At 42.4% G+C, this 14,436-nt stretch overlaps 1 long non-coding RNA gene across 1 annotated transcript in view; it reads left to right on the top strand.

Moving 5' to 3' along the window:
• LOC139356698 (uncharacterized) overlaps window positions 1-10,662 on the top strand; it is a 32,480-nt gene extending 21,818 nt beyond the window's left edge. The window contains exons 2-3 of the long non-coding RNA XR_011609025.1: window positions 4,187-4,253; window positions 9,405-10,662. This is a non-coding gene — a long non-coding RNA (uncharacterized lncRNA). The remainder of the gene's footprint in view (window positions 1-4,186; window positions 4,254-9,404) is intronic.
• The last annotated feature ends 3,774 nt before the right edge of the window (window positions 10,663-14,436 follow it).

The following is a 14,436-nucleotide window of genomic DNA, read 5'->3' on the forward strand; positions in this document are numbered from 1 at the left end:
GCCTGTAATCCCAGCACTTTGGGAGGCTGAGGCAGGGGGATCACTTGAGCTCAGGAGTTTGAGACCAGCCCAGGCAACATAGTGAGACCTTGTCTCTACAAGAAATGAAAAATTAGTTGGGCATGGTGACATATGCTGTAGTCGGAGCTACTTGAGAGGCTGGGACAGGAGGATCACTTGAGCCCAGGAGATTGTGGCTGCAGTGAGCTATAATTTTGCCACTCCACTCCAGCCTGGGTGACAGAGTGAGACCTTATCTCAAAAAAAAAAAAAAAAAAAAAAAAGAAAGAAAAGAAAACGTTGTGGAAAGCACTCTGAAACACAAGTCTCCCTTTTGCTTCAAGGCCTTAGATGGGTGCCCTAGTTGCCCCAGTCTAGGAGTGGTACTGGCAGTTTGAAGGAACAGTGAGTTCAAGAGCTGCAGGTTCATTTGAGAGACTCTGTGAAGATGATTAGGGAAATAATCCACAATAAAGATTTCCAACCTGTCTCTCTCCGACTTAAATATATTTTTAAAATACATCTTACTGTAAACACCAATATTAAAGCAGATACTAGCACAGATGTTGTGGTTTAAGTGGAAGATAAGAGTTCAGAGCCTAGCTGATGACCTGAGTTCAGTACCACAGCACACCTCTGTCTCCATGAAATCCCAGGAAAACCTTAGGGACCCAGAGAACACAGCCTGAAGCTATGCATCTAAAGAATGTGCACACAGGCTAGAGGCAAAAATGAAGGCTGAATTATCATTCATCCAAATATTAATATTGCAAATATCCAGTAGTATTTTCCATATGGTATAGTATAACCTGCTTTTAAAGTATGTTGGCCAGGCACAGTGGCTCACGCCTGTAAACCCAGCATTTTGGGACGCTGAGGCAAGCAGATCACTTGAGGCCAGGAGTTGGCCAGCCTGGCCAACATGGTGAAACCCTCCCGACTGTACTAAAAGTACAAAAATTAGCTGGGTGTGGTGGTGGGCCACTGCAATCCGTCCTGGGAGACAGAGTGAGACTCTGTCTAAAAAAAATAAGTTTTGTTGTTTGTTGAAGAACTTAGACCACTTTCTTGAACTTTTTCAGTTTTTTTCCCTCAAAAATTCAATTCAAATCTTTATTAATTCTTTGTAGTTCTCCCCTGTTACCCACTACCCTCTGTAAGACTATAAGGAAATTTTAGAAAAGGAAGTTTCTGTTGTTTACAATTTATAATGATTCAGAAAATAAGTTATAAAGAAAGAAAAAGAAAGAAAAGAAATAATTAAAAAATGGCCTACCCAAATCCTTACAGTCCAAGATGGACTGGAACAAAACACTTTAGTGAGTGTCTCATACCTGTGCTTGGTTCTGTGTTGAGCGTCCCTGCAATTCCATTTAAGACTTGCTAGGAAATTATTTATTTATACTGGAAGATCACATAATGTCTCTTAAAGAAATCCTGTTGCTAAATGGCTCCAGGAGAGTTTTGCTGATTTCTAGAGAAGAACAGTCATGCTCTTTGTCTTGAACTGAATGGCTGACAGCAAAGGAGGCCAACCTCGGGTGCCCTCGCTGCCAGACATAAACGGGCTGCTTTGAAATTCTTGCCAACTGGCCGACAGTATTTTCATTATTTCTGTGAAGCCTGACACTGAGATCTTTTAAAGAAGCCACAGTTGTGTCTCACTGGCAGGATAAATTAGCTGAAATTGTGCATATTCTACCTGTCCTGATGTTCCCGGGGCTAAAGGCTGATGACCTACAGAGGTGAATTCACTGAAGAAGTAAGAAGGAAGCTCAAACAGGCTGTAATAATAGCAGCTCAACCCCGACCCCTGAAGAAAATGTACAACCATCGAGAGGGATCTCTATTTCAGCTGGAAACTGAGGGGAGGGAGAAGAGACGGGAGAGCAAGAGTCAGAACAGGGGTGGGATCTGTTCCACTGGGGGATGGAGTAAGTTCATGACAGGGGAAATATCTTTCCACCTCTTTATTCTTTGAGTGCTGTCAGAGCGACCCCTGATGTTTCTAGCCCCACGTCTTACCAATCATTGAGAAGGTGCCACTTTGAGAGGATTGTCAGACTTGCTTCTATTGTACTCCTTCCACTTCCACCACTTGCAAGGCCCCTCATGTTGGGAGGTACACATTGTCAGCCCACTCATGCCCATCCATCAGAGCACAGCTCATTTGTCACCTCCTCTGCGGACTCCTTGTTCCTTTATTCTGAATTAAGCTATGTTACTACCATGTGCTTTAAACCTTTTCTTTATACTAATGCCCAGCACTTCATTGCATTATCTTTCAATAGGCTGATCCTTGCAGGCATGAATACTGTCTTGTCTACAGTTGATTATCTGACAGCATCAGCACAGTATTGACTTTTCTGGATTTTTTGAAACTTGGATGTTAGTTGAGAATTTCTACATTCTTGATGGAAATAAAAACAAATAACTATTGTGTTTATTGATCATCTTAATGAGCTCTTTGGTGAAGTGCATGTCTGTCTTTTGTCCACTTTTCTATTGAGTCACCTGGCTTTTTCTTATTGACTTGTAGGTTTCTTTATAGATTGTGGCTAAGATACCTTTGTTGGTTGTAAGTGTTGCAAATATCTTTTCCTTTTTTTTTTTTTTTTTTTTTGAGACAGGGTCTTGCTCTGTTGCCCAGGCTACAGTGCAGTGGCATGATCTCGGCTCATTGCAGCCTCTGTCACCTGGGTTCAAGCAATTCTCATGCCTCAACCTCCTGTGTAGCTGGGATCACAGGTAAGCACCACCACACGTGGCTAATTTTTTTTTCTTTTTTTCCAGTAGAGATGGGATTTCATCATATTGACCAGACTAGTCTTAAACTCCTGACCTCAAATGATCTGCCCACCTCAGCCTCCCAAAGTGCTGGGAATACAGGCGTGAGTCACCGCTCCTGGCCATAAATATCTTTTCCTACTCTGTGGCTTCCCTTTTCATTCTCTTAATGATATCTTTTGGTGAAAAGAAACTCTTAATTTTATAAAGTCCAACTTATTTTATTTATGGCTAATGTTCTTTGTGTCCTAAGAAATCTTTGCCTAGCTCCAAATCATAAAGGTGTTCTGGTAAATTTTCTTCTAGAAGAATTATTTTCCCTTTCACATTTAGATAATCAATTCATCATGGGGGAAAAAGTGATTTTTTTTGGTGGGGGGACAGATGCGTAAATATTTACAGATCTCAAAGTCACCACCATCCAGCCTAGTTTTACCAATATATAACAATCCTCTGTGTAACCTCTTAACACTTGCCTCTAATGTCTTAAAAGAGAATACTAGTCAAGAAAGTTGGCCAGACATGGTGCCTCGTGCCTGTAACCTCAGCACTTTGGGAGACGGAGGCAGGTGGGTCGCTTGAGGCTAGGAGTTCAAGACCAGCCTCGGCAACATGAAGGGACCCTGTCTCTACAAAAATAAAAAGTTAGTCAGGCATGGTGGTATACCTGTAGTCCTAGCTACTCGAGAGGCTGAGGCGCAAAGATCACTTGAGCCCGGGAGGTTGAGGCTGCAGTGAGCTGTGTTTGCCTCACATTACTCACGTGTTTGCCTGGGTGACAGATACAATTTTCTACACTGTACCTACTTCCCTGGAGGACTTTTGAACAAAGAGCTAGACTAAAAGAGACAGAAAAGCAGTCTAGTCAAAAAACAAAACAAAACAAAACATTGGTATTAAACAACAGCAGGTTTAAATCTCAGTCCTATTTTTCAGTTGTTTGTGGCCTAGGACGAGGTGTATACTGACTTTCAGCCTCAGTTTCTGCTCTGGAAAGTGGTCATAGTGGTAGCTGAGATTTTTTACTGTTTGCCATGTGCCAGACAGACTCTGTCGCAAGTGCTTCACCTGCACAATCTCATTTAAATCTTAGAACCACTCTGTTACATATGAACAGTTAATATATCTTCTTTATAGATGATAAGCAGAGAGGAGCCATACAGTAACCCAATGGCGCATCTAGGATTTAAGTCTGGGCAGGCTGACCCCAGGGCTCACATATGTAGACACCGTCCTTACTTCTTTCCTATTAAAATTCAAAAGCCCTAAGGTGGCAGTAAAGTGAGATAAGCCATGTAAAGTGCTTAGCCCAGTGCATGGGCCCTGTTAAGTGCTTAATAAATACTAAAGTTTGTGAGTGTAGCAACAAATAACTAACTTATATTGTGCTCATCCCTAGGTACTTTGGAAGAGCTAGAATCCTTAGCCACTTCAGGAAATGACATAGGAAATCTTTCGAGGTACAGGTAAGAAAATCATGAAAGTTGCATGCTAGTGTGATTGAGGTTGGAAATACTTACTGAATACCCAACCAATGTTATAATCTTCATTAATTAATTAATTTTCCTTACTTTCACTCTAGTCTTCCCTTCCTTCCTTCCTCCCTTCTTTCATCAAGCAAATACTTATTGAGTGCTTACTATGTGCTAGGCCTGTTGTAGGAGCTGGTAACACAGCAGTGAAAACAACAGCCAAATTCTCCACCCAAACCAAATTTCACTATGGTTTCATTTTCTGGTCTATACAATAAACAAAAGAATCAGTAAATATATAATATTTAATAAGTGCTATGAAGGTAAATAATGAAGGTTAAAAGAGTAGCCAGTGAGAAAGCAGGGGAAAAAAGATTCATTTATGGATGGAGAGGTCAGGGAAGGCCACTTTGTTGAGGTGACTTTTGATTAGACACCAGAAGAGGTGAGAAAGATGTCGTGAGGATATCTGGTGATAAGGAGAAGAGAGGACAGTAGTTTCAGAGGCCTGGAGTAGGGGTGTATTGGAAATATTCAAGGAACTGCAAGCAGTCGAGTTTAACTGGAGCAGAGAGAGCTTAGAAGAAAATGAGACCCAAGAAATGTGAAGGGTCAGATCATGGAAGGCCTCAGAGCCCTTGGCAAGGTAGGGTTTTAGTGAGAAGCAGTTTTGCACGATGGTTAAGAACATAGTTTCCACCAGTGAGTTCTCTAAGTTCAAACACTAGCTTTAATAGTTACATAAATTTGAGCCTTGTGTTGTACCTCTTTGTGCCTTAGTTTCTTCATCTGTAAAATGGGATTATTAATATCAAATTAGGCTTTAGAAAATTCTGGCAATTTCTTGGCATCCAGGTAAAGAGCTGAAATTAAAGCATCTCTTGCTTGAACTTGTAATTCATGGAAGGTGTTAAACCTTTACTTACACCAATACCAAAAATAGATTTTTTATTAATTATATAGAGGTGGCTTTTCAGACTACTATCACAAGTTCTTTTTTTTTTTTTTTTTTGGTGGGGGCAGTTTGAGACAGGGTCTTCCGTGTTGCCTAGGCTGGTATTGAACTCTTGGGCTCAAGTGATCCGCCTGCCTTGGCCTCCCAGAGTGTTGGGATTACAGGCGTGAGCCACTGCATCTGGTCAGCTATCATAAGATAATTGAACAAAAGAATATCCTTGGCTAATCATTGATTGAATTTCAATTAGCAAATGACTTTGCCTATTACCAGTAAGTTTCCAAAGAGACTTGAGAATAGGTCTGCATCAGATCACATATCAAAATAAACTTTCTCCAAGACAGATTCAGAGCATTTCATCAAGATGATTCAAGTAACATGAATGAAGACAAATCTGGGCCAAAAGAATGTGGCCTGCAAAGTATGACAGGGCTTGATGGAATAACATCATTATTGGTATTCTAATATGCAATATAATTAGATTTCAGATCTAGACTCTTCTGAAAATAATGCAGACAGAGAAGTGCCTCAGGTCAGGATTTTAATTCAGAGAGTAAGATGAGAATAAGTATTTTGTGGTAGTGCTCTTTTTTGTTGAAGGGTAACCTTTACTACAGAGTACATGTTGAGGTCTGATATATTTGACAGTGCCACCATCTTCAATGTCTCCGATTTGCTTCCCGAAGTAGAGAAGGGAACACAAGTGAAAAGGAAGTTGGGACTTATTTGGATCCCAGGTTTCCAAAGGGTTTACACCTCTTACTGCCTCAGTTAGCCACAGCTCAAAGCTAGAGAGATTTTTGTTTCTCCTCCAAGGTAGCAAGGAAGCAAATGACTTCAGTGGTATCTTTTGTGCTACATTCTGAGGTAGAGGATGATTGTGATTATAGGAAGTCTTGTTCCATTTTAATTTAATCAACCATCACTTCATAAAGCATCCCCTAGGTTGGCCATAAGCAGCTCAGAGTTCCACATTCCTGCTACCTTTGCTTTTCCCTCAAGAACACGATCAACGGCAAGAAGGGTCACTGAACCCTTCTTGGGGTTTACAGTCTTAGTGGAAAACGTTAAACCAGTCAGTTCGTGGAAAAACGTTCTGCTGACACTGACTCTTTGGGCTCTTTTTATCCTAAGAGGTCAGAGAAGATGGGCCTGGATGTTAAGCCTGTTGAATAATGGGTCAAAGATAAAAAACAGAGATGCTGTTGACAAGATTTTAGCAGCTCCTCCTGCTCCCTCCACTTCCTCTCATTTCACTCCCAACAGGGAAGGGTGTGGCCATGCTGTAGGCTTCAGGATACCTTTTCTTTTACAGGGCCAGAGCCTGAGACAAAAGCCTAAGAGCTGAGCCTGGTCTAGGCAAAATACATTCACCAAGTTGCATGTGGTCTACTCCAGTTCACAAGAGTCTACACTGGAACCTGAGCCAGAGCCCAGCTAAACAGAAAATGCCTTTTTGCCCATCATCCTTTTCTGTGTATATCATTTACTGCAGGACAGATGGAATTCAGGTGTGCAGGATCCCTGAGCCATAAATCCCTCCAGCTCCCTGTATTCCTACCAGATGGCATAGAGTTGGGGACTGAGAAGGCATATTCACTGGGGACCAGCATTTGGGCAGTAGAGGCCCTAAGAGAGTGAGGGAAGCTCTTGGAGAAGTCGGTATTGGTAGTAAAAAGGACTCCTTTGGGGTACTAGCTTATCCAGAACTCAAAATGTTGGAGCAGCAAGGAGCTGTGAGTCCCGTGGTAAGCTCATCAGTCAGCTCAGCCCAAAGGATCTGGAGGCCCTGATGGCTGCTTCTCTGGAATCTGAGCCAAGGAAGGCAAGCCAGGAGGATGAGATCACCGTCGCCTCATTAATGTCCTATGTGTAACACAAGTGGGTGGCAAGAAGAGCTCTCGTTTCAGAGAACACTTTGTCTTAATGCTTAGTCAAACAAGGACAAGTACATTTCAAAATGTGTGACATTTTAGCAGGAGGCAGGTACAGATTCATAATCCTTTCTCTATAATTACAAAATTTAAAAGGCTCTGAAAAACAGAAGCTCTTTTGTCAGTGTGGGTTTTGTCATGTGTGCCTCACATAGCAGCAAAAACCATTCTGACCATTGGTTATGTTTCAGAGCCCCTACTCAGCGCTATCACGTCTACTGTGTACATTTTTGTTATTTTGAAATTTGGGGTTAATTCCACTCTTTGAGAAGAGTTAAAGCTGCCCTTATAGGTAACAATGAAGAGAGGGAAAGGAAGAAAAGGAAGTGCCTGTTGAAATCAATAATACAATAAGTAAAGTTATTACAGAAGACAGATCCTGCTATCTGTCTTGAAAAATACAGTATCAGAATCAAAACAATATATGACTTAAAAAACAGAATGGCAAGTTGTAGAAGATTTCCTGTGCAACAATGACTAAGAACTAATGAAAAATAGGAAAACACTGCAAAGGGCAAAGAATGCAAATCATGATGATGTGTTAATTTAGTGGATTTGACAATGAAGCGAACATATACCACTAGTTTGTCAGTTATGAAGCAAGCTATTATACACTGCAAAAATTGAACACTGAAAATAATGTGAATATTTAGAAGGCTGTGGTGGTAGGGGGCTGGTAAATCTGAAATCTGTAGGGCAATTCCATAGGTTGGAAATTCAGGCAAGGTTTCTATATTACAGTCTTGAGGTAGAAATCCTTCTCCAAAACAATCTATTTTTGCTTTTAAGACCCTCAACTAATTGGATGAGGTCCACCAACAATATCAAGGGTAATCTCCTTTACTTAAAGTCAGCTGGTGGTAAACTTAACTGCATCTACAAAATACCTCACATCAACATCTACTAGTATTTGTCCAAACAAATGCTAATGCCAATGACCATGGTCATGGTCATGGTCTAGCCAATCTGACACACAAAAATTTAACCATCACAGCTGCCTACAGAATTTAAGAGCTTTAATGCTAATAGACTAAAATAGAAAAAAACACACAGAATTTAAGAGCCTCATGGAGTAAAATATCTTACAAATATGTAATAAAATCACTCCCGATGATGTTGAAACAACCGAAATATCTTTTAAAATAATTTAAATATATTTTTTAAATTATTAAAATGAAATAACTTAAATTTTAATAAAATTGGGATCCACCCATCTTGCCTTCCCAAAGTGCTGGGATTACAGGCGTGAGCCACCGTGCCTGGCCAGCACTGTGTTTTTAAAACAAGATAAAATTGACAGTACCTGAGGAAAGCCTACACCCAAGAAATTTGAAAGATATATGCAAATTACCTGCGCAAACGAGAAAGTATGAGTAATTAGAGAACTACTTTATGATGACTCAACGACCACTTTGTACCAGCAATATGGGTTTACTACCAGTAAGCTGATGTAGAAGAAAAATGTAAAGTTCTGTTACTCCTGGACCATGGCTTTACAAACCCTCCTCTTGAACTTCTTGCATAATGTTTTCAGTGTTTCTTTTCCTTGCAACATGACATCAGGAGTGTAGCCTTGGAGCCAAAGAGCTTTAGAGACTGAAAAGCAAGTCTGAACACTTCTTTCCAAAGTGTATGTTTGCTTCAGTGAACAGAAGCCAGGAATCTAAGACTTCCTAAAGGAGGTTATTCTCAAGGATACCATTTACTGTGCTTCCAGTGCTTAGAATGATATTATTAAATCAACATTCACAAATGCTAGGCACAGAATTTTGCTACTCCAATGTTGGAAAATAAAACCACCGACAAAGACTTAGAAATATGTGGGGCCATTGACGAAAAAACAGTTATGTCAATCTTTATTGGCTGAAGATGTTAGAAGAAGCTGATAGTAAAGAAATAGTGATCATTGATAGTGATGCAGTTGTATATTTTCAGTGATGGGGAGATTGCTGAAATGTTGCAAATGTAGTAAGCATGAGGATAACAGAAGATAATGATGATGATATTATAAATATAGGTGAAAAACACTGCAGATGATCTGGTGATGTTACTTAATGTGAGGTAGTTTATAGCTAGCCTGAAATAATATACTTTCAATGATGATGGAAAGATTGTTGACATTTACTCAAACAGAAATTGTTTAGACAAAAATCCATGTTAATGAAACAAATGACAGGACAAAGTTTGATTTTTATTTAATTTTATATATAAAAAAAATTAAATCCATATTATTTCTTATGATCCTGTGAATCCCAGTCCAAAGGCAGGAGAAGGCCGACGTTCCAGCTCCACCATGCAAGCGGGAAGAGAACAAATCCCTTCCTCTGCTTTTGTGCTACCAAGCTTTCAACGGGTTGAATGAGGCCTGCCCACATTGACAAGGGCAATCTACTTTCCTGAGTCCACCAATTCAAATGCTAATCTCATCTGAAAACACTCTCACAGACACACCCAGAAGTAGTGTTTAATCTGGGCACCCCATGGCCTAGTCAGTTTGACCCATAAAATGAACCATTACAGGAGTTCAGGGCTTCAACATATGAATTTCGAGGGGACACAATTCAGTCCATATCATCAGCAGGCTCCACTGATGGTATTATGTAAAATATAATATATGAATATATAACCTTTCTAAAAATTTCTAAAATTCTAAATTATGAATTATCCAGCCAAAAACGTTTCTGACAAGAGACTGTTGACCTCTACAAAATATCCTATAACCTCTTTCCTTAAGAGAGTTTAGATTATAGGACTATTGATCTAGAAAATAATAAAATTTGAGAAAAATGGGAGAAAGAATATTTCTATTGCTTGTTTCTCCCTTTAAACTCCTTTTGTTCTAAGGAGAGTGGGGGCTTTTAAGAACTAGATAAAAGGGGTCCAGAATATCTCAACTGTGATTGCATTTCAGCCCTCAGCCTACTCTGTACTTTTGTGTGAAGTCATCCAGGTCCTCAGAGTCTCATATACTAGTCAGGAACAAGGCAGAACTGTGACTCTTACCCCAGGGACGTGCTCTTCCAAATACAGCACTCCTATCTACTCTAGATCTGCCACTTGCTGGTAGAGTGGTGGGCAATCCTCATCTCCAAAATGATAATAATGACAGTGCTAACTGCAAGGGTTAATCAGGCCTCTGAGCCCAAGCTAAGCCATCATATCCCCAGTGACCTGCATGTATACATCCAGATGGCCTGAAGCAACTGAAGATCCACAAAAGAAGTGAAAATAGCCTTAACTGATGACATTCCACCATTGTGATTTATTTCTGCTCCCACCTAACTGATCAATGGACTTTGTAATCTCACCCACCTTTAAGAAGGTTCTTTGTAATTCTCCCCACCTTTGAGAATGTACTTTGTGAGATCCACCCCCTGCCTGCAAAACATTGCTCCTAACTCCACCACCTATTCCAAAACCTGTAAGAACTAATGATAATCCACCACCCTTTGCTGACTCTCTTTTCGGACTCAGCCTACCTGCACCCAGGTGAAATAAACAGCCTTGTTGCTCACACAAAGCCTGTTTGTGGTCTCTTCCCACGGACATGTGAGACATTTGGTGCCGAAACCCGGGTCAGTGGGACTCCTTTGGGAGACCCGTCCCCTGTCCTCACCCTCACTCTGTGAAGAGATCCACCTATGACCTCGGGTCCTCAGACCAACCAGCCCAAGGAACATCTCACCAGTTTTAATTCTTGTAAATGGTCTTTTCACTCTCTTCTCCGACCTCTCTCGCTACCCATCAATCTTCCTGCCCTTCCAATTCCAGTTCTTTTTCCTCTCTGATAGAGACAAAGGAGACACGTTTTATCCGTGGACCCAAAACTCCTGTGCTGGTCACGGACTCAGGAAGACAGCCTTCCCTCAGTGTTTAATCATTGCGGGGATGCCTGTCTGATTATTCACCCACATTCCATTGGGGTCCAATCTCCATGGGGATGCCTGCCTTGGTCATTCACCCATATTCCCTTGGTGGCAAGGCAGTTGCGGGGACACCTGCTTTGGCTGCTCACCCCACCCTTTCTCTCCATGTCTCTATCCCTTTTCCACTTTCCTGGGGGGCAAGCACCTCCCACCCCTTTTCAACTTTCCTGGCATGGGGCAAGTACCTCTCACCCCTTTTCCACTTTCCTAGGGGCAAGCACCTCCCACCCCTTTTCTACTTTCTGGGGGGCAAGCACCTCCCATCCCTTTTCCACTTTCCTGGGGGGCTAGCACCCCCTACCCCTTCTCTCCATGTCTCTACCCTCTCTTTTCTCTGGGCTTGCCTCCTTCACTATGGGCAACCTTCCACCCTCCATTCCTCCCTCCTCTCCCTTAGCCTTTGTTCTCAAGAACTTAAAACCTCTTCAACTCTCGCCTGACCTAAAATCTAAGCATCTTATTTTCTTCTGCAACACCGCTTGGCCCTAACACAAACTTGACAATGGTTCTAAATGGCCAGAAAACGGCACTTTTGATTTCTCCATCCTACGAGACCTAGATAATTTTTGTCAAAAAATGGGTAAATGGTCTGAGGTACCTGGTGTCCTGGCATTCTTTTACACATTGGTCCCTTCCTAGTCTCTGCTCCCAATGCGACTCATCCCAAATCTTTCTTCTTTCTTTCCTGTTTATTCCTTCAGTCTCCACCCCAAGCTCTGAGTCCTTTGAATCCTTCTTTTCTACAGACTCATCTGACCTCTCCTCTTCTCCCCAGGCTGCTCCTTGCCAGGCCAAGCCAGGTCCCAATTTTTCCTCAGCCTCTGCTCCGCTACCCTATAATCTTTCTATCACCTCCCCTCCTCACACCCGGCCTGGCTTACAGTTTCTTTCCGTGACCAGCCCTCCCCCACCTGCCCAACAATTTCCTCTTAAAGAGGTGGCTGGAGCTGAAGGCATAGCCAAGGTTAATGCTCCTTTTTCTTTATCCGACCTCTCCCAAATCAGTTAGTGTTTAGGCTCTTTTTCATCAAATGTAAAAACTCAACCCAGTTCATGGCCCATTTGGCAACAACTCTTAGATGCTTTACCGCCCTAGACCCGGAGGGGCCAGAAGGCCGCCTTGTTTTTAATATGCATTTTATCACCCAGTCAGCTCCTGACATTAGAAAAAAGCTCCAAAAATTAAATTCCAGCCTTCAAACCCCACAACAGGACTTAATTAACCTTGCCTTCAAGGTGTACAGTAATAGAGTAGAAGCAGCCAAGTAGCAATGTATTTCTGAGTTACAATTCCTTGCCTCCACTGTGATTCCAGCCACATCTTCAGCACACGAGAACTCCAAACACCTGAACCTCAGCTGCCAGGGGTTCCTCCAGAACCTCCTCCCCCAGGAACTTGCTTCAAGTGCCAGAAATCTGGCCACTGGGCCAAGGAATGCCCACAGCCTAGGATTCCTCCTAAGCCATGTGCAAGACCCTACTGAAAATCGGACTGTCCAGCTCACCTGGCAGCCACTTCCAGAGCCCCTGGAACTCTGGCCCAAGGCTCTCTGAGTGACTCCTTCCCAGATCTTCTCGGCTTAGTGGTTGAAGACTGATGCTGCCACATCGCCTCGGAAACCCCCTGGACCATCACAGATGCTTTGGGTGACTCTTACAGTGGAGGATAAGTCTGTCCCCTTCTTAATCAATACGGAGGCTACCAACTCCACATTACTTTCTTTTCAAAGACCTGTTTCCCTTGCCTCCATAACTGTTGTGGGTATTGACAGCCAGGCTTCTAAACCTCTTAAAACTCTCCAACTCTGGTGCCAACTTGGACAACATTCTTTTATGCCCTCCTTTTTAGTTATCCCCACCTGTCCAGCTCCCTTATTAGGTCGAGGCATTTTAACTAAATTATCTGCTTCCCTGAATATTCCTAGGCTACAGCCACACCTCATTGTTGCCCTTTTCCCCAGTTTCGAAGCCTCCTTCACATCCTCCCCTTATATCTCCCCACCTTAACCCTCAAGTATAGGATACCTCTACTCCCTCCTTGGCGACTGATCATGCACCCCTTACCATCCCATTAAAACCTAATCACCCTTACCCCACTCAATGCCAATATCCCATCCCATAGCACGCTTTAAAAGGATTAAAGCCTGTTATCACTCACCTATTACAGCATGGCCTTTTAAAGCCTATAAACTCCCCTTACAATTCCCCCATTTTACCTGCCCAAAATCTGGACAAGTCTTACAGGTTAGTTCAGGATCTGTAGTTTATCAACCAAATTGTCTTGCCTATCTACCCCATGGTGCCAAACCCACATCCTCTCCTATCCTCAATACCTTCCTCCACAACTCATTATTCTGTTCTGGATCGCAAACATGCTTTCTTTACTATTCCTTTGCACCCTTCATCCCAGCCTCTCTTCACTTTCACTTGGACTGACCCTGACACCCATCAGGCTCAGCAAATTACCTGGGTTGTACTGTTGCAAGGCTTCACAGACAGCCCCCATTACTTCAGTCAAGCCCAAATTTCTTCCTCATCTGTTACCTATCTCGCCATAATTCTCATGAAAACACACATGCTCTCCCTGCTGATCATGTCTGGCTAATCTCCCAAACCCCAATCCCTTCTACAAAACAACAACTCCTTTCCTTCCTAGGCATGGTTAGGTACTTCTGCCTTTGGATATCTAGTTTTACCATCCTGACTAAACCATTATATAAACTCACAAAAGCAAACCTAGCTGACCCCACAGATCCTAAATCCTTTCCCCACTCCTCTTTCCCTTCCTTGAAGACAGCTTTAGAGGCTGCCCCCACACTAGCTCTACCTGACTCATCCCAACCCTTTTCATTATGCACAGCTGAAGTGCAGGGCTGTGCAGTCGGAATTCTTACGCAAGGACCAGAACTGAACCCTGTAGCCTTTTTGTCCAAACAACTTGACCTTACTGTTTTAGGCTGGCCATCATGTCTCTGTGCGGTGGCTGCCACCACCCTAATACTTTTAGAGGCCCTCAAAATCACAAACTATGTTCAACTCACTCTCTATGGTTCTCATAACTTCCAAAATCTATTTTCTTCCTCACACCTGACACATATACTTTCTGCTCCCCAGTTCCTTCAGCTGTACTCACTCTTTGTTGAGTCTCCCACAGTTACCATTGTTCCTGGACTGGACTTCAATACAGCCTCTCACTTTATTCCTGATACCACATCTGACCCCCATGACTGTATCTTTCTGATATACTTGGCATTCACTCCATTTCCCCTGTTTCCTTCTTTTCTGTTGCTCGCCCTGATCATACTTGGTTTATTGATGGCAGTTCCACCATGCCTAATCTCCATTCACCAGCAAAGGCAGGC

This window comes from Macaca nemestrina, chromosome 10 (genome assembly GCF_043159975.1).
Source record: "Macaca nemestrina isolate mMacNem1 chromosome 10, mMacNem.hap1, whole genome shotgun sequence".
NCBI classification, from domain to species: domain Eukaryota; kingdom Metazoa; phylum Chordata; class Mammalia; order Primates; family Cercopithecidae; genus Macaca; species Macaca nemestrina.